The 19,511-nt window shown below is 40.7% G+C and overlaps 1 long non-coding RNA gene across 2 annotated transcripts in view; it reads right to left on the reverse strand.

Annotated features, from left to right (window-relative positions):
- Positions 1-3,426: 3,426 nt before the first annotated feature.
- The window catches only part of LOC116088364, a 67,617-nt gene continuing 51,532 nt past the window's right edge, over positions 3,427-19,511 (reverse strand). For both annotated transcript variants that reach the window (XR_004117871.1, XR_004117870.1), the window contains one exon: positions 3,427-3,790. This is a non-coding gene — a long non-coding RNA (uncharacterized LOC116088364). The remainder of the gene's footprint in view (positions 3,791-19,511) is intronic.

Here is a 19,511-nt window from a genome sequence, read left to right on the forward strand (position 1 = left end):
CAAAAAACAAAACAAAACGACAAAAACAAAAACAAAAAACAAAAAAAACCCATGTGTGCATTTCAGATTTTTAATTTTTAAAAAACGTATATGCATATACGTGTGCTTGTGTGTATATACCACCAGTGTGCAGGTGCCCACGGAGGCCAGAGGAGAGAGTTGGATCTCCTGGAGCTGGAGCCACAGGTGTTGACTTGGTATAAGTGCTGGAACCAAACATAGGTCCTCTAGAAGAGTGGTGTCTTTGTTTGTTTACTATTTTGGGGGGGGGGGGGTTAGTTAGTTTGTTTGTTTGCTTGCTTGCTTGCCTTTGTGATAAAACCAAAGGCAACTTGAAAAGGCGTATTTTGCTTTTATTCCCAGGGCATGGCCCATCGTTGATAGAATTCAGGACAAAGAGTTGGAAACGGGAACTGAAACTGAGCCCCTGGAGGAACACTGCTTATTGGCTTGCTCCTTGGGCTTATGGTCAGCTATCTTTCATATCTCATCCCAGGGCTGGTACTGCTTACAATGGCCTGCGCCCTCTCACACCAATTATTAATTAAGGAAATGGCCCCTACAGAGTTGTCCACATGCCAGTCTAATGGGGGCATTTTTCTCAGTTGAGGTTTCTCCTCCCAGATAACCATGGCTTATGTCAAGGTGACATACACCCTACCAGAACAAGCAGCAAGTGCCTGTCTCTCCGGCACCCCTCCCCCAACCACCTTTCCCACACAGTCAGCTAAGCAGAGCCAAAGAGCCCTATGCTGGCACTGCAACCACCCTGGGCTGCCCAGTCATTTCTGGAACATTGAGAGGGTCATCGTGCTAGCTTCATGGAACATGGGTGAGTCTGTGGGCAGTCAGCTGATCCTAGCTGTGAATGCAGCTGTCCTCAGAGATCTTTAGATTCCAAAGAAGTTCTTCTAAGGGTGACAAGAGGTCTTTCAAAGAACAGTGTACGGCAGGGCTTTCCCAAGCATTAGGTCCTACAAACCCCATTCATCATGATGTGTATAGTCTGTTAGTTTGCCATAGTAATGATTCCCAACAATTGCATTGTTTCATTACGAAATCCAAGCTAAACATTTTACATTGCATTGTATAAAATCATGACTTAAATTTCACAATTTTTAAGTACTGTTATCTGTGAGATATATCTAAGTTGTTTCAAGAGATAAATGACATGTTTCATTTGTTAGGAAGTTAAAATATAAAAAATAATATTTTGTTGATTAATTTTTGGAGGGTTGAAGAAATGGCTCATTTGCTAAAGTACTTGTGACCAAAGCCTGGAGACCTGAATTCTATCCCCAATACTCATCTAAATGCCTTGAAGCAACAGGGGCCTGTCACCACCAAAGACCAAATAGATGTCCCTGGTCTATGCTGCTGCCCAGGGATGTGTTAATGTCTGAGGGTTGTGCAGAAATGGCCCCACCCCATGCCTGGTTGTGGTAGTCATGGTGAACCTGTACCAGATGTGAACATGGGAAAGCTGGTCCTATAATATGCCTCCCGCTCTCGTCCCTTGCAACCTAACCTCACCATCTATGGCAAGCAGGAAAGCTGGTAAACTGAGGGCATGAGAGTGGGAAAGCTGGTCCAACTCCTTGCCTACTGCAACACTCAGGAGAGCCAGCCCTGCACCTCACCAGGGTAGCAAGGTAGAGCTGGCCCCTGATGGTGTGGGTGAGGACGAGCCAGCCCTGAGGCCATGAGATCCAGAGAGCTGGCTCTGCCCCCTTATTGGCATTAAATGGCCAGCCAGAGCAGGGCAGGAGAGCTCACCCAAGTGGTGTGGGTACGGGAGAGCTGGCAGGCTGACCAACTCAGCTACCACCCAGGCCCAAATCCAGGGCCTTGAGTTGGTCCACTCGGACATCTACCCCATTTCTGAACTGCTGGAGCGTGTGAAGGGGCCAGTCCTGCAAATCCAAAGCTGCAGGATCTCCACAACACAGGACAACAACAGGAAGTACAAGAGGAATGCCAGTGAAATTCCAGTAATGACAGCATAGCTGAAGCCAGAGGCCTCGGACCAGACCAACGAGTCACTGCAATGAACATCTGCAAGCAAAGAAATGTGGGCAAAAAGGTAGACCGTGAGACACACCGTGACATGTTCCAGTTTCCATGGTGAGACTTTTCCTTTGTTGGTGGGGGGAGGTTAAAGCGTAGAGGGCAGGTATGAAGGGAAGAGGTGATGAATGGGATTGGGGCGCATGACGTGAAATTTACAAAGGACCGATTAAAAGTTGAAAAAAACCCAGGGTGGAGAGTAATTGAGGAGATCATTCAACATCATCTGTACACACACATGCACACACAACCTCCTACACACACACACACACACACACACACACACACGAACATGTACTCATACACAAACATGACTGCATATGTTCCATCTTTTTGACGTTGAACTATTAGAGCGTGGCCGTGCTCATAGGACAGTCTGCAGATCAAAGCAAACACCGGAGTGGAATGCGCAGACTCAGTACAGGTATTGGACTCTTCGCTACCATTTTGCTCATTTCTAGTCAAGAGTCAAATACAACTTTAAGCTTCACAGTATTTATCTAAGAATAGAAGCGTGTTGCGCCTGTAGCAGAGCAGAGACCCCTGTAGTAGGGGGCAGACGGCAAATCCACCAACTCCTCAGCAGTCTACCTTAGTCTGTTTTCTCTTGTAATAGCAGAATATATCACATCCTGGGTGTCTATAAAGAAAAGAAGTTCGTTGTTCTGCATTCCACTCGCATGGTGCTTCCATCTGCTTAGCACCTGGCGAACACCTTCCTATGGCATCCCCGTCCCCACATCTAATGGTGGAGCAGAGCAAAATTACTGGCTTGAATTTCTTCCTTCTTACAAAGGCACAAACATTGAATTGGGGCCTCACTCTTCTGAGTTCTGTTAACATCAGTTATGTCCCAAAAGCTACATCTCCAAACAGCAGTTTGATTAAGATACCACCTGTTTAATTCTTTGCAATAGGGAATATGTCTTAATGTGAGATTTAGTGGGGCCAACTGAAGCCAGAACAATCCCATATGATCCAGAGTTAACTCCTAAGAACTAGATAACTAGATGGGGATTCAGGGTGTTTCAAATCTTTGGACATTGTGGTGCAATATCTACAAAGCTGATGCTATAAAGCTTCAAAATTGAGTTGTAGTGATGATGATGTCGATGTCGATAGTGATGACCTCACAATCTCTTACATAAGTTGATGATTGTGAGTTGGGTCACACTATACCATTGAATGCACCCGACCCTCAGGATGCGTGCAAAGAGGCCTGGTTTAAAGACATAAATATTCCAAGAGATTTAAAAATCTTGAAATGTTTCAATGCTGTGGCATTTCACACTCTAGGTTGGGGGAAAGTTCACAAAGGGAATCGCAGCATAATGCCGCGAAGTAGGTATGGGAGCAGAGTTTGGCATTCCTTTTTATTTATTTATTTATTTTACGAATGTCAACTCTTATTCTCAGAAGTCATAGGTTATTAAATAAAAGTCCTCATGCAAGGGGTGAGCTACCTTGCTATAGGCTGTCAATCAGGGAGACCCCTGAGGCTCCCCAAACAATGGTTAGCCTGTTGGCATTGCTGTGGATTGGCCATCAGACTAGATGGTGAGACTCCAGCGCTAAGCAGGTTCATGCTTTCATCCTGGGAACTGGGCTGGGAGCTTCTTCCTTGTTGGCAATGCCCATTGTGCCAGAGGATCCTATGCGGGCTGCCGGGGAGACGTGTCACCAGCAGTCTCACTCAGCTGTGCGCCTTAAGTGCCACGATGCTCTACCAGAAAAAAAAAAGTGCCTGTTGGTGAAATAGTATACAATCAACATGTTTCTTATTGAGTTTAAGGCCTGCCCCCTGAGACTTCATGCCTGATGCTATAAACTTAGTAGAAAGCTCACAGCTAGAAAATTCATGGACTCTCATAGAGAAGCTACTGCTATTGTCTTGCCAAATAGACACTAATGTGCCTGTCAAATCGCCTCTTATAATAATCGATTATGTGCTTAGATGAGTGCTATCTCAGCTTTGCAATGGACAAGCAACCTCAAACAGGTGATTATGACTGAGTTCTCACTTCCAAACGGGACATCTGAATCACCCCCTCCAAGCTCAAGGAAAAGTGTGGAAGAAAGAAAGAGGGTGTAAAAGCAGGGAAAAGAGACGGAGTGTTTGGAATATTGTCCTCTAAGGTTAACATGGCAGTTGTACGCTTGAACTCACAGCTATGATTATTGACACAAGATTGGGCCTGTCGGCAGAGGAGAACCTCTACATAGTTAATGGTTGCCAGAAAAGAGAGAGAAATTTGCAGCACAGCCACTGGTGAGATGTCTGTGATCTTATAAATACCCTCACACCTTTGCTCTCATAGGCAATCCATCAGGTCACAAAAAAAAAAAAAAAAAAAAAAAAGAAAGAAAGAAAGGGAGAGAGAGAGAGAAAGAGAGAGAGAGAGAGAGAGAGAGACCCAAAAGACATGAAGGTAGAAGGGAGACTAGCTTAAAAACAGTGAGGACAGGAGTAGGAATAGGAGAGATTAATAGGAGTGAATGTATAAAAATACACTTATGTACATTGAGAAATACCATAATAAACCCATGATTATATAATTCTACATAATACATGCTAATAAAAACATTTCAAGATTACTATGTTGAAATCATGCAGGTGTTTTTAAAGTCACCTGCAGATCCTATACCAGTTCCCATTTGCTTCTTCCAAAGATGTGTGTGGATGGCTGGATTTCCAGATCTTACTGTGAACAGATGACTGCAATTTCCTGGCATATAAATTCTAGTAACAGATACAAATTCTCCTCTATAAGAATTAACCTTCGACTTCTGGGCAAAGGAAACGAATGGAAAGACCTTGTCTTTTAAAAGGAATTTTCTGAATTTTGCGCTGGCTAATTTTCAGCAGAAAAACCTGGCTCAGTGAGGTCAGGTCTGATGCTCAAGGTCCATCTGGTGTGAACTGCGGGTGCAAGACAAGGCCCAGGCCATTTCAGGAGAGGAAGAATCTGAATTCCCCACCCTACGTAGACTCTACTCTGCCCTCTCCACTCACCCAGTGCATGTTTGGACTTAGATTTTGTAGCAGAACAGCCCTTCCCTTTTTAATTCAAAGAACCGGAGAGAAGTTTGTCCTTCCCACCATAAGGGAAGAACTTATTTAAAATTGTCATAGGTTTTATTATAAAAATATAAAATATCTATAAAACTACAAAACAATGAGACCCTCACTACCCTTCATCCAAATTCAATAATTGATTATCAACAAGAGGCCAAACAAGTGTACGCTACTTAGGGGTCACCCATGCCCTAACTCACATTGGATTTTTTAAAAAATTGTGCCAATTCATCCCAGGATAAAATTCCCCCAAGTAAGGCCTGCAAGCACTCAGCACCATATTGCCAACCATCTGTATTTTGTTGTATGGCAGATCCCAGGACCCATCCTGCCTCTATAGCCGCCAAACAACTTCCCACTTACTCCTCCCCTCCAGCCCTGGCAGCCTCTGCTTTGTTCTTTATTTCCATGAGTTTGGTTGCTTTAGATAAACTCATATAAGTGGGATCATGCAGTATTTATCTCTCTCTCTGTGTGTGTGTGTGTGTGTGTGTGTGTGTGTGTGTGTGTGTGTGCCTGGCTTATTTTATTTAGCAAAATGTCCCAAAGGTTCTTCATGTAACTTGGGACAGATTTCCTTTTTTTCAAAAGCTAAATGAGATTTCATTTTACACATAGCTTACGCCCATGCATCTTTTATCTCTTCATCTGACAGTGGACTGTGCCCATCTCTTGGACATTCTGAAAAACTCTGCAGTAAATATGGTTATACAAATATCTTTGAGTCAGAAGTGGGATTGCAGGATGTGTGCCTTGAATGAATCCCCCCACCCCTCATGGGCTCCTGCATCTGAATGTTTGGTCAGCAGTTGGTGGAACTGTTGGGCAAGGATTAGGAGGTGTGGCCTTGTTGGAGGAGGTGTGTCACTGGGAGTGGGCTTTGAGATTTCAGAAGCCCAGTATTCTCAGTTCTCTCTCTCTCTCTCTCTCTCTCTCTCTCTCTCTCTCTCTCTCTCTCTCTCTCTCTCTCTCTCTCCCTCTCCTTCTCTCTTACATCGCAGATAAGGGTGAAAGTTCATAGCTATTGCTCCAGCACCATGCCTGCCGACCTGCTGCCCTGCTCCCTCTTATAATGGTCATGGATTCTAATCCTCTGGAACTGTAATCCAGGCCCAACATACTCTTCTACAAGTTGGGTCACATCTTGTCAGTTCAATTGAAAAGTAACTAAGATACAAGGTCATATGGTAATTTAGCTTTAATTGTATCATCACCCTACTACTTATGACTGCAATATTAGATTCATAGAAACCATGTACAAGGGTTTCAACTTCTCTTTTCTCTCTCTCTCTCTCTCTCTCTCTCTCTCTCTCTCTCTCTCTCTCTCTCTATCTATCTATCTATCTATCTATCTTTTGTTATATGCTAGGTAAGTGTTCTACTAGTAAACTATCTTTCTAATCCTGAATTTTACTTTGCAGATAGGATCACAGTACATTGTTCAGATTAGTCTTAAACTCACTCTGTAGATGAGGCAGGTCTTGAATTTACAATCTTCCTACCTCAGTTTTCCAAATATCTGGAATCTCAAGCATGTACCACTAGGCCCAGATTTTCATTTCTGTACAGGTAGCAGGTGATAGCTCATTATGGTTTTGATTATCATAATTAACAATGGTGTCTTTTTGAATGATGATTGCCATTTGTATATCTTCTTTGGAGAAACCTTTATTCAGATAACTACTCCACTTTAAAAATAGAATTTTTGGTCTTATGCTGTTGAGCCCTGGGGGTTCTTTATTATGTCCTGGCCACCTTGCTTTGAAACATATGCCTTCGCAAATATTTTCCCTTATCCTGAAGGTTGTCCTTTATTTGGATAATTTTTCCCCTGGTTATACAGAGGTTTTCAAGTTTGGTTTAGTCCCAGTTAGTTATCTTTCCCTTTGATGTCAGAGTTGTGAAATCATTGCCAAATCCAACATCGTTATGTCTACATCTAGGGTTTGTTTTAGGAGTTTTATAGTTTCAAGTCTTATCTTCAGGTATTTAATTCATTCTCAGCTAATTTTTGTGCATGGCACAAGGTCAATTCCTAGCTGTTCTCCTTTTGCATAGGTGCCCAGCTCCCCAGCAGCATGCTGAAGGGACTGTCCTTCTGTGTGGTCTTGGTAACTTTGCCAATGATTTAACCATACATATGCAGGGAGTATTTATGGTCTCCCTCCATACTCCACTTCTTCACAGGTCCATCTTTATGCCAATGCCATGCCGTTTTGATTATTACAACTTTGCAATACTTTAAAAAGTATGAGGTCTCCACTTTACTCTTTCTCGGGATTACTTTGACTCTCTCATTCCTTGTAGCTCTTCGTGGAGCTTCCTCATGGGAGCATTGAGTTCTTCAGGGATGTTTAATTTTCATGTATTTGTAAATTTTACAGTTTTGCTTTTACTGATTATTATTCCATAAATAATAGGAAAGATCTTTGGTATGATTGCAGTCTTCTTACAGATAAGACATGTTTTGTGGCTCACAATAATGGTCTTGGACAGTGTTCTGTATGCATGAGAGGAATGTGTATTTTGCTGTCATATGGCATGCTGTGTATGTCTGCTAAATCCAACTGGTCTCTACTGTCAGTCAATCCTTCTGTTTCCTTGCTTGAATTCTACCTGTTTGCTTTATCCATGATTGAGAATGGGCTATCACAGTGCTTTATAATATTCTGATACTCTCTGCTTCTCTGCAGTTCTGTCAATGTTTGCTTTATATTATTTGAATGATCTGATTTTATATGCAAACATCAGTGTTACTGCAATAACTGCCTAGAGAAATTATTCTTTTATCATTATAGAACATCCCTTTTTAAAAAACCTTTTTACAGTTTCTAACATAAACCCTTTTTATATCACCTAAGGCCCTCCCTTGCCTTTTATTTATTATTTACATAGAAAATAATATTTTTCCATCCTTATATGTGTCCTGAAGTATTTTTTAATTTGTTCTATTTCTTTCTCTGTGTGTCTATTTACATGTGAGTGCAGCTGTCTGAGAGGAATTGAGAGAAGGGTGGTAGATTTCCTGGAGCTGGAGTTCAGGTGGCTGAGAACTGAACAATATGGGTGCTGGGAACCAAACTCCAGTTCTCTGAGAGAGCAGTCAGTGTTCTTAACAGCTGAGTCATCTCTCAGGCAGTGTTCTTAATTTTTAATCCTGAGGCAAATCTCTATAAGAAACATAATTGTTAGATTTTTTTTAAAATTCACCTAGCCTCTCTAATATCTTTCAATTGAAGAATCCAATTCATTTACATTTAAAGAAACTTGATTGGAAAACACTGTTTACATTTTTGCTAATCACATTTTGTCCGTCGTGGTGGCTTTGTCTTCTCTTCTGTTCTATTGGCTATTTTGGTGTTTTCTTGGTCCTTTGTGGTAACATGCTCTGATTATTTCTTCATTTCTGTCCATACATCTACCATAAAGTTTTTTCACAGTTGCCATGAGGCTAGTATAAAATACTCTGTAACAAACAATTTTAAGCTGATAATTTGATTAAATACTCAATTCTTTTACATCCCCCACATACAGAGTTTATATTAGTGAGGTGATAAATTATAATCGGAGGTGCTTGCATCCATTAACATAGTTTTATAGTTTTTTGTTGTTGTTGTTTTTGTTTTTGTTTTAGTATAGAATAGAGTTTATTTAGGGCTTGGGGAGGGGAGTTAAGAGGGTAGTAGAGGAAGAGAAAGGCAGAGAGAAGGAGAGAGTAGAGAAGTAGGGGCCGGTCATGACCACGTGGAGAGAGGGGGAAAGGAATGGGGAAAGAGGGGCAGCAAGAGGGCAAGAGGCAAGGTGGAGAAGCAGGAGTAAGAGAGTTTTATAGTTTTTTCATCTTTAGTTTTTGAGGTTTTATATCAAGTAGTTATGCACAATCATTATTGTACTATACCTGGTGTTTGTCTTTATTATATTTACCTTTAGTAATAAGGTTTATTTTTAAAAATATTTTAATGATTTGTTTTTATTTCATGTGCATTGGTATTTTGCCTACATGTATGTCTGCATGAAGGTGTTAGATCCTCTGGAATTACAGTTACAGACAATTGTGTGGTGCAATGAAGTACCAGGAATGGAACCCAGGTCCTCTGGAAGAGCAGCCAGTGTTCTTAATTGCTGAGCCATCTCTCCAAGCCCTGAGCTTTGTATTTTAAAATATTTTTATGTTGCTGTTTAATGTCTTTTCATCTCGACTTGAAGAGTTCCTTTCAGCATTCTTGTCAGGGAGCCTCTGTGTTCCGGAAACCTTTATACTTCCACTTTGGACATGTAATTTTAGAGAATATGCTCTTCTTGGTCGGCAGCATTTCAAATATAAATCCACTGTTCAACTCCCTTCCAGCCCTTGTAGGTTTCTGCTAAGAAATCTGCTAATAATGTTGTAGACGCTCCTTTGTATACAAGTTGTTTTTCTCATTACGGATCTTCTGTCTCACTTGATTATTCTGAGTGCCAGTGTGGGGTTCTTTGGGGGTCCTCCTCTTTGAAGAAGTCCCTTGAATTTCTTGATTTGATTTGGATATCGTTTTTTTTGTTGTTGTTGTTGTTGTTTTCCTTTTCTATCAGAATTAGGAAGGTCTCGGATGCCACTTTTTTTTTTTTTTTTTTTTTTTTTTTTTTTTTTTTTTTTTTTTTTTGGTTTTTCGAGACAGGATTTCTCTGTGTATCCCTGGCTGTCCTGGAACTCACTCTGTAGACCAGGCTGGCCTCGAACACAGAAATCCACCTGCCTATGCCTTCCAAGTGCCGGGATTAAAGGCGTGTGCCACCACTGCTGCGGATACGACTTCTTTACATTGGCTCTTTGGTCATTTCTTTCTTTCCTCTCTTTCTGGAACTCACATGATGCACGTGTTTGTTGGAGTGATGATCTTTCATCATGCCGTATGCTTTTCTCACCCTTCTCGTCCACCTCGGCGAGTCTCCACATCTCATTCAGTGATTTTGAATGGTCTGTTTTTTACTTTGTTCATTCCACTTGCTCAAGTCTAATTCACCGTTGCGGTGATGAATTTTCACTTGTCAGCCTGGCTAGAGACTTGACGATCTTTTGAGGCTTCTCTGAACTCTATGCTCCCTGGGCTCATGCATTGAATAATGCTGCCAGTTTCTCCTTAGGAGCTCCATCCTGGTACTTGTCTGTGAGACTCTCTTGCTCACTTACACTCATCCTAAACCCAGTGTTCTGCTGATTTTGTTGCCTAGACTCAAGCAAGACAGGACAATTGTTCCGGTGGTCCCTTACTGGAACAAAACATTAGATGAAATTCCTTTTTTTCCTCTTGTTTCCCAGGGAACAGTGGGAATTCAAAGAGACTTTTGCTGTTGCCATTTGTTTGTTTTGAGACAGGGTCTCTTGATATAGCTCACGCTGACTTCAAACCTGTAACCCTCTGGCCTCAGGCTTCTGAATGCTGGGTTATAGGTATGTGCCTACGATGAAAGGTTCCTTACTTGTGCTGTGCTGAGCTTAGAGAAGAGACTCTAGTGGGCAAAGGTCATACGTTTTCCACTGTGCTTTCATGCAGCTGGCTTCGTGCTTCCATAAGGCAGTTTTTCAGTTGGAGAAGGAAGCTCTAGGAATTCCTATTCTACAGCACATGAATGTTAATTTTTTTTTTTTTGCACTGGATTATATGAGAGAAAATCCAAGATATTGGTGTACATTCAAAACAACAAAACAGAGTCTCACTGTGCAGCCATGGCTATCCTGGAACTCAATATATAAACCAGACTAGACTTGAACCACAAAGACTCTACCTTCCAAGTGCTGGGATTAAAGGTGCATATCACACTCAGCCACATACATATTTTTTGAGACAGGGTTCTGTGCTACCCAGGCTGGCCTCAAACTCATTATGTAGCAGAGGCTGGCTCTGAGCTTCTGAAGGAGTGGACTGCCATGCTCAGCATATAATTTCATTCATAACCACTTCAAAAAAAAAAAACCATCCCTGGAAGATACTTATCGTTATTATTTGCAACAAAATTAGAAAGTCTTTGATATGTTCAAATTCCAATTACCATTAGAAGTTTCTACCTGGGTTTATAACTATTCAAATTTATTCATGGGCTAGCAAGCGGTGCTTACCATCAGGTCTGACAAACCTGAAATCAATCCTGGAACCCACATGGTGGAAGGAAAGAATCAATTCCTAGCATGCACACACACAGGCATGTACTAAAAATAGATAAGTAGATAAATAAATAACATATACTGATTAATTAATTAAAAATGCAGTAAGCACTTAAGTTTTTCCAAATCAGAATTCAAACAAGGCTCAAACTACATTATCGATAAGTCTTCTAAGTTGCTGAAGTGACTGATCTCTCTCCCTCCCCCATACAACTTTTATCTTTTGTTCTTCTATTTTATCTGTTGAGAAAACTGTCTTTGTTTGCTTCAGAAAAGTTTCCACAGTTGTGATTCACATTGCACATTCATGACAGTGGGTCTCACAATGCAGCCGGGGGCATCTTGGGACTGACTGTAGAGCCCAGGTTCACTTCCAACTTGACATTCTTTTGCCTTAGCCTTCCAAACGCTGGACTTACAGGCCTGTACTGCCACACACTGATCATGGGTTTGAACGTGTTTCTTTTGTGCCCTGTATTTCCTGCACACTGGTTTGTAAAGTTTAGAGAGTTGAGATTTAGGTCAGTGTCAGGCTCTTCCTGTTTTGTAGCATCAGAAGACATATGACTACCCCTCTTAGGTGATAGTGAGTTTGATCAATAGGTTGAGGCACTGTCAGATGGATTTACCCAGTACAGCTGCATCTAGGCAGCCATCAATAACCATTGGCTAGATTTATCCTTTCATTTAAAATGTTAAAGTGAGATTGGGGTGATGGCTCTACCAGTCAAGTGCCTGTGAGGCAAGCAGGGAGACTAGAGTTTGGACCCCAGACTGACACACGTGAAAGCTGAGCATAGCTGCATGTGCCTGTGACCTCTGCCTTGAGGAGTAAGGTGGCAAAGACAGGCAGACCTTAGAGCTCATTGGCCAGCCAGCCTAACCAAACTGCCGGTTGATGACTGCCGGTTTCAATGAGAGATCCTCTTTCAAAAAATAAAGACAGAAAATGATTGAGCAACAACACATAATGCCAATGGTGGGCCTCCACATGCTCACACACATGTCCGTGTGCAGTTGCAAGCACATGCCTCCCACATTCATAACAACACACACACATACACACACACATTCCTCTATTCCCACCATTCCTTATAGATGCACATATGTATGTATATATGCATGCATGTTCGTATATATGTTCATATGTGCATTATACATATGTGTGTATATGTATGTGTGCATGTGCATGTATGTGTGTGTATGTATGTGTATTATGTGTATGTACGTGTGTGTGTGTGTGCATGTGTGGAGGTTAGAAGGCAACTTTAGGAACTGAATTCTTTCCTTCTGTCATAGTGGATGAGGGATTGAACACAGACAAAGTTTATCATCATGTGCCTTTACTCTCTAAGACATCTTGATACCGAGGAGCATATTTCTTTTTCTCTTTTTATTTAAAAATAATTTTATACAATATATATTTGATCATATTCTTTCTCTTCCCCCAACATTCTCCAGATCCTCCTCACTTCCCTACCTGTCCAAATTTATGTGCCCCCCCCTCTCTCCCTCTCTTCCTCTCTCTCCCTCTCCTTTCCTCCCCATCTCTCTGAAAAAAATTAAAATCTAAAGCAAACAGATAAAAACTAATAAGCTAAAAAATACCCAAAACAAAAAACACACAAAAAATCATGGAGTCAAGCTGGGCGGTGGTAGTGCATGCCTTTAATCCCAGCACTTGGGAGGCAGAGGCAGGTGGATTTCTGAATTCGAGGCCAGCCTGGTCTACAGAGTGAGTTCCAGGATAGCCAGGACTACACAGAGAAACCCTGTCTCAAAAAACTGAAAAAAAAAAAAAAGAAAGAAAGAAATCATGGAGTCAGCTTCATGTAGGCCTTGAACTCCCATGTGTGAGACTGCCCTGCAGTTGATATTCGCAGTGTCACTCCATTGGAGAAAAATGATTTTTGTCTCCCAGCAAGTATCCATTGCAAATAGATTCTTTTCTTAATTAGATTTTTTTTATTTTTATTTTGTGTACATTGGTGCTTGCCTGTATGTATGTCTGTGTGAGGGTGTTGGATTACCCAGAACTGGAGTCCCACACAGCTGTGAGCTACCATGTGGGTGCTGGGAATTAAACCAGGACCTCTGGAAGAGCAGCCAGTGTTTTTAACACTGCCATCTCTTCAGCCCCACAGTAGTTTCTTGATAAAGGGTGGAACTTCAGGTCTTCTCCTCAGTGCTAGGATTCTATCTGGTTTGAACTCAGTGCAGGTCTTGAACATGCTGTCACAATCTGAGTCCATGCACAGATCAACCCTGTTGTGTCTGAGAGATGGCATTTCCTTGGAATCATCCATCACCTCTGGCTCTTACACTCTTTATGCCTCTTCTTCCATGAATCTCTGAACCATGAAGGGAGGGGCTTGATGGAGACATCCCATTTAGGACTGCTCCAAAGTCTCCGCTCTGCACATTGTACAGTTTTAGATCCCCGTGTTAATTACCATCTACCAAAAGAAGAAACTTCTCTGGCGTGGTTCAAGCAATGTGCTGATCTATGAGGTTTAACTATATGACATTAGGAATCATTTTATTGCTGTGTTCCTTGAACAGAATACTAACAGTACATCTTCCTCTAGGCCCATGACCTGTCTAGACTCAGGTTCTTGTCCACTTGTTGGGTTTTATCTCATGGAGTGGGCTTTAAATGCAAATTTGAAACAGTGGTTGGTCACACCCATAACACTTGTGCCATCACTGCACCAGCATATCTTGCAGGGTCTGCAGAAGACTGATATTATAATTAGTTTTCTCCTGTGGTAGTATGCATTGTGCCTTTCAGCACCATGAATTCTTGTCATTAGGAACAATGCTTTGGGCTGGGCACAAGCTCAATTTCTTTTTTTTTTTTTTCTTTTTTCTTTTCTTTTGGTTTTTTGAGACAGGGTTTCTCTGTGTAGCCCTGGCTGTCATGGAACTCACTCTGTAGACCAGGCTGGTCTTGAACTCAGAAATCTGCCTGCCTCTGCCTCCCAAGTGCTGGGATTCAAGGCGTGCGCCACCACCGCCTGACTAAGCTCAATTTCTCCATGTCTGATGATATATGTAAGTAATGTCTTCAACAACAGGGACTTATTGTCAGGTTGTAGATGGTAACCAGTGGCCATGTCTATTGTATTTAAACCAATTCGTCAAGAAGGGCCATGAAATGATCTCGGTACCTTTTCCAGAGAAGAAATCAGAGCTGATGGAACTTTTTATATTATATATTATAATATATTATTATATTCATTATACCTTTATATAATATATTATACATAAAATACATTATTATACCCTATATACTATATAGTATATGATGTATATTATTATGACTTATATATCATATGGTATAAAATATATATTTATTATATTATAACCAATAGCAATAATGTATTGTATTTGAAGGGGGATCATGGGACATCCTTGGCCAACAATGCAATAAAATATAACTCATTTCTGATCCTGGAAGTTTTACTTGGTCTAACATCATAAGCTCTCTAGCTTGGCCATTTCAGCCTCATTATATGGTGACTGCACTTAAATTCCTTTCATATGTTCATATGTTTTAAGAAGTTTCTATAGTAGTAAGTTTCCGTGTGACTTCTCAAAAGGCCTTTGGTGCATTTCCTTCTAGAATCCCCTCATTTACCTTCTCCTCTTATCTCCCTCCACATTTAATCCTGGTTCCCACTTTATCTCTTTATAAGACTATATTCTATTTCTCTTTCCTTTGGAAGAACCTCTCCTCACCTTTGTCCCTTACTAGATTCTTAACTTCTGTGGTTATCCTGAATCAGAAACACATTTCTTAAGAGCAAGAAATTGTTCTGCCTCCATCATCTTGAATGTAAAATGAGCATAAAACACCTGCCTTACTTTCCTTATAAAGATATTAGAGAAGAAGCTCCACTCCCAGGTGATCTAACATGCCCAGGACCACAGGATCTCAGGATCCCCAGATCCCAGGAGCTTGATCATACCAGGATCCCAGGGTCCCAGAGGCAGCTTGACACACCCAGGATCTCAGGATCACAGGATCACAGAGACAGCTGAAGTCTGAGGAGTTCTGACACAACCAGGATCACAGGGAGGACAGGCTCCAGACAGATACAGCCAAAGCAGGTAGCACTAGAGTTAACCAGATGGCGGGAGGCAAGCATAAGAGCATAAACAAAAGAAACCAAGGTTACTTGGCATCCCCAGTTCTCCAACCATGTCCTGGATACAACATCATACCAGAAAAGCAAGATTCAGATCTAAAATCACTTCTCATGATGGTGATAGTGGACTTTAAGAAGGGCATAAATAGCACCCTCAAAGAAATACAGGAGAACACAGGTAAACAGCTAGAAGCAGTTCAAGAGGAAACACAAAAATCCCTTAAAGAATTACGAGAAAAACACAATCAAACAGGCGAAGGAAATGAACAAAACCATCCAAGACCTAAAAATGGAAATAGAAACAATAAAGAAATCACAAAGGGAAACAACCCTGGGGTTAGAAAATCTAGGAAAAAGATCAGGAGCCATAGATGCAAGCATTACCAACAGAATACAAGAGATAGAAGAGAGAATCTCAGGGGCAGAAGATACCATAGAAAACATTGACGCAACAGTCAAAGAAAATGCAAAATGCAAAAAGCTCCTAACCCAAAACATCCAGGAAATCTAGGACATAATGAGAAGACCAAACCTAAGGATAATAGGTATAGAAGAGAGCAAAGATTCCCAACTTAAATGGCTGGTAAATATCTTCAACAAAACTATAGAAGAAAACTTCCCCAACTTAAAGAAAGAGATGCCCATGAACATACAAGAAGCCTACAGAACCCCAAATAGACTAGACCAGAAAAGAAATTCCTCCAGCCACATAATAGTCAAAACAACAAATGCACTAAACAAAGAAAAAATATTAAAAACAGTAAGGGGAAAAGGTCAAGTAACATATAAAGGCAGTCCTATCAGAATTACACCAGACTTTTCACCAGAGACTATGAAAACTAGAAGATCCTGGTCAGATGTCATACAGACCCTAAGAGAACACAAATGCCAGCCCAGGCTACTATACCCAGCAAAACTCTCAATTACCTTAGACAGAGAAACCAAGATATTCCATGACAAAACCAAATTTACAAAATATCTTTCCATAAGTCCAGCTCTACAAAGAAGTATAGATGGAAAACACCAACACAAGGGGGAAAACTACAACCTAGAAAAAGCAAGAAAGTACTCTTTCAACAAACCCAAAAGAAGATAGCCACACAAACATAATTTCACCTCTAACAACAAAAATAACAGGAAGTAACAATCATTTTTCCTTAACATCTCTTAACATCAATGGACTCAATTCCCCCAATAAAAAGATATAGACTAACATACTGGATACGTAAACAGGACCCAGCATTTTACTGCATACAGGAAACACACTTCAGTGACAAAGGCAAACACTACCTCAGAGTAAAAGATTGGAAAACAATTTTCTAAGCAAATGGTCCCAAGAAACAAGCTGGAGTAGCCATTCTAATATCAAATAAAATCAACTTTCAACCAAAAGTTATCAAAACAGATCAGGAAAGACACTTCAGACTGGCCAAAGGAAAAATCTACCAAGATGAACTCTCAATTCTCAACATCTATACTCCAAATGCAAGGGCACCCAGATTCATAACTGAAACTTTACTAAAGCTCAAAGCACACATTGCACCCCACACTATAATAGTGGGAGACTTCAACACCCTACTCTCATCAATGGACAGGTCATGGAAACAGAAAGTAAACAGAGACACAGAGAAACTAACACAAGTTATGAACCAAATGGATCTAACAGCTATCTATAGAATATTTCATCCTAAAGCAAAAGAATATATCTTCTTCTCAGCTCCTCATGCTACCTTCTCCAAAATTGACCTCACAAAACAAAACAAAACAAAATTGGTCACAAAACAAGCCTCAACAGATACAACAAGATTGAAATAATCCCATGCACCCTATTAGATTACCACAGACTAAGGCTGGTCTTAAATACCAACAAAAACAACAGAAAGCACACATATACATGGAAGCTGAACAATGTTCTACTCAATGATAACTTGGTCAAGGAAGAAATAAAGAAAGAAATTAAAGGCTTCTTAGAATTTAATGAAAATGAAGATACATCATACCAAAACGTATGGGAAACAATGAAAGCAGTGGCAAAAGGAAAACTCAAAGCTTTAAATGCCACCAAAAAAGAAACTGGAGAGAGCTTACACTAGCAGCTTGACAGCACACCTGAAAGCTCTAGAACAGAAAGAAGCAAATACACCCAAGAGGAGTAGACAGCAGGAAATAATCAAACTCAGGGCTGAAATCAACCAAATAGAAACAAAAAGAACTATGCAAAGAATCAACAAAACCAGGATTTTTCTTTGAGAAAATGAACAAGATAGACAAACCCTTAGCCAGACTAACCAGAGGCCACAAAGACAGTATCCAAATTAACAAAATCAGTAATGAAAAGGGAAACATAACAATTAAATATACCTTAAAATAATTATTCTTCTTGTTTAATATATTAATAGTTGAAAATATTAAAATCATGTTCTACAAAAAACAAGTAAATAAAGATATGGGGTGTGTGCTGACTCAAGCAATCATGATTAAGCACCACCTGATATGTTTATTATCAGAGTCACCATGTTTATTATCAGTAGCCAGTTTGAAATGAGGTTTTGGTTGGGCTGGGAATCATGTGTAACTAGTAGAAATGGCAGGGAAGACTGTGATAGTACAGTGATAAGGGCAGGATTATAATAAACCACTAGAGAAAAAGTCAATATTGAGTGGCTAAACAAAATGCAAGCATTCAAACATTTGTCTTGAGTCAGCACCTCTTATGCTTGTGTTCCTTATAACTGTGCAAAATGCAGGTGACCTTTTGCAGATGATTACAGGAAAATATTATAGAGATTTCTAATTAAAAGTCACCAGCTCACCTCTGAGCACAGTGATACATATTTTTAATCCCAGCATCCAGGAACCAGAGACAAGGTGGCTCTCTATGGGTTCCAGGACAGCCAGGGATACTTTGAGAGATCTTTTTAAAAGAGAGACAGACAGATGGATGGACAGACAGACAGACAGACAGACAGAGATGTAGGAAAAAGAAAGTCCTGTCAGCTCTGATTTCTGCCCTGGAAAAGGCACTGAGATCATTTCATGGCCCCTCTTGAACATGAATTTCTCTTATGTATGAGGCTATTCTAAATCATGTGTAAGGGTGCAACATTTATATAAGTGGAGAGATCACCAAATTCAGGGTGCATTCTCCAGGAAGAGCCAAATGACGTCTCCAAATTGTGACTTCCCACACACCCTGTAAAATGCTGTCAGCAGCATTTAACATCTATGCTGTCTTTCACATCTGAGAGACTTTTTCCTTTCAGAATACAAAATAATATGAGACATTCTAAATGATGCATTTAATATATCAAGGCAAAAGATACATTAAATGCCAGCAATATTCTCTATGCACACAAGCTTATGTCTCACTCTAAGCCCTCCTCATTCTACAACATGGCAATATGAAAGTGTGGATTCTGTGAAATGAAAAAGAAGGAGGATGAGAATTGATAAAAGGATTCTCAAACCTCTGAAACGCTACTGAGATTACACATTCTTAATCATCAGGTTTAGCACAAGGGGTCTGGAGGCCATATATTAATAAGCTTCATGTTACTATGTACAAATAACACCACAGGCAATTATCTTAAAAGAAAAAAGGTCCATTTCACCTCAATAGTCCTAGAGATACCATTCTAAAGTCAGGGAACACTATTGTTTTGGGTCTCAGCACAGAAGGAGGGCATAGTGGAGTAAATCACTTGCTTAACAAGCCGTGAATCTCAAAGCTAGATTCCCAATGGCATGCCCTCAGTTACCTGAAGACCTCACAACAAACTTCACTGCTTTCCAACAGTGCCACTTTGGGGACTATCTTAGTAAGGTTATACTGCTGTGAATAGACACCATGGCCAAGGCAACTCTTATAAGAATGACATTTCATTGGGACTGGCTTACAGATTTAGAGGTTCAGTCCATTACCATCAAGGCAGGAGTATGGCAGCATTCAGGCAGACATGGGGTTGGAGGAGCTGAGAGTTCCATCTCTTGTTCTAAAGAGAACTAGGAGAAGAGTGGTTTCCAGGCAGCTAGGACAAGGGTCTTAAAGCTCACACCCACAGTGACATACCTACTC

This window comes from Mastomys coucha, unplaced genomic scaffold, assembly GCF_008632895.1.
Source record: "Mastomys coucha isolate ucsf_1 unplaced genomic scaffold, UCSF_Mcou_1 pScaffold14, whole genome shotgun sequence".
In the NCBI taxonomy this organism is placed as follows: Eukaryota; Metazoa; Chordata; class Mammalia; order Rodentia; family Muridae; genus Mastomys; species Mastomys coucha.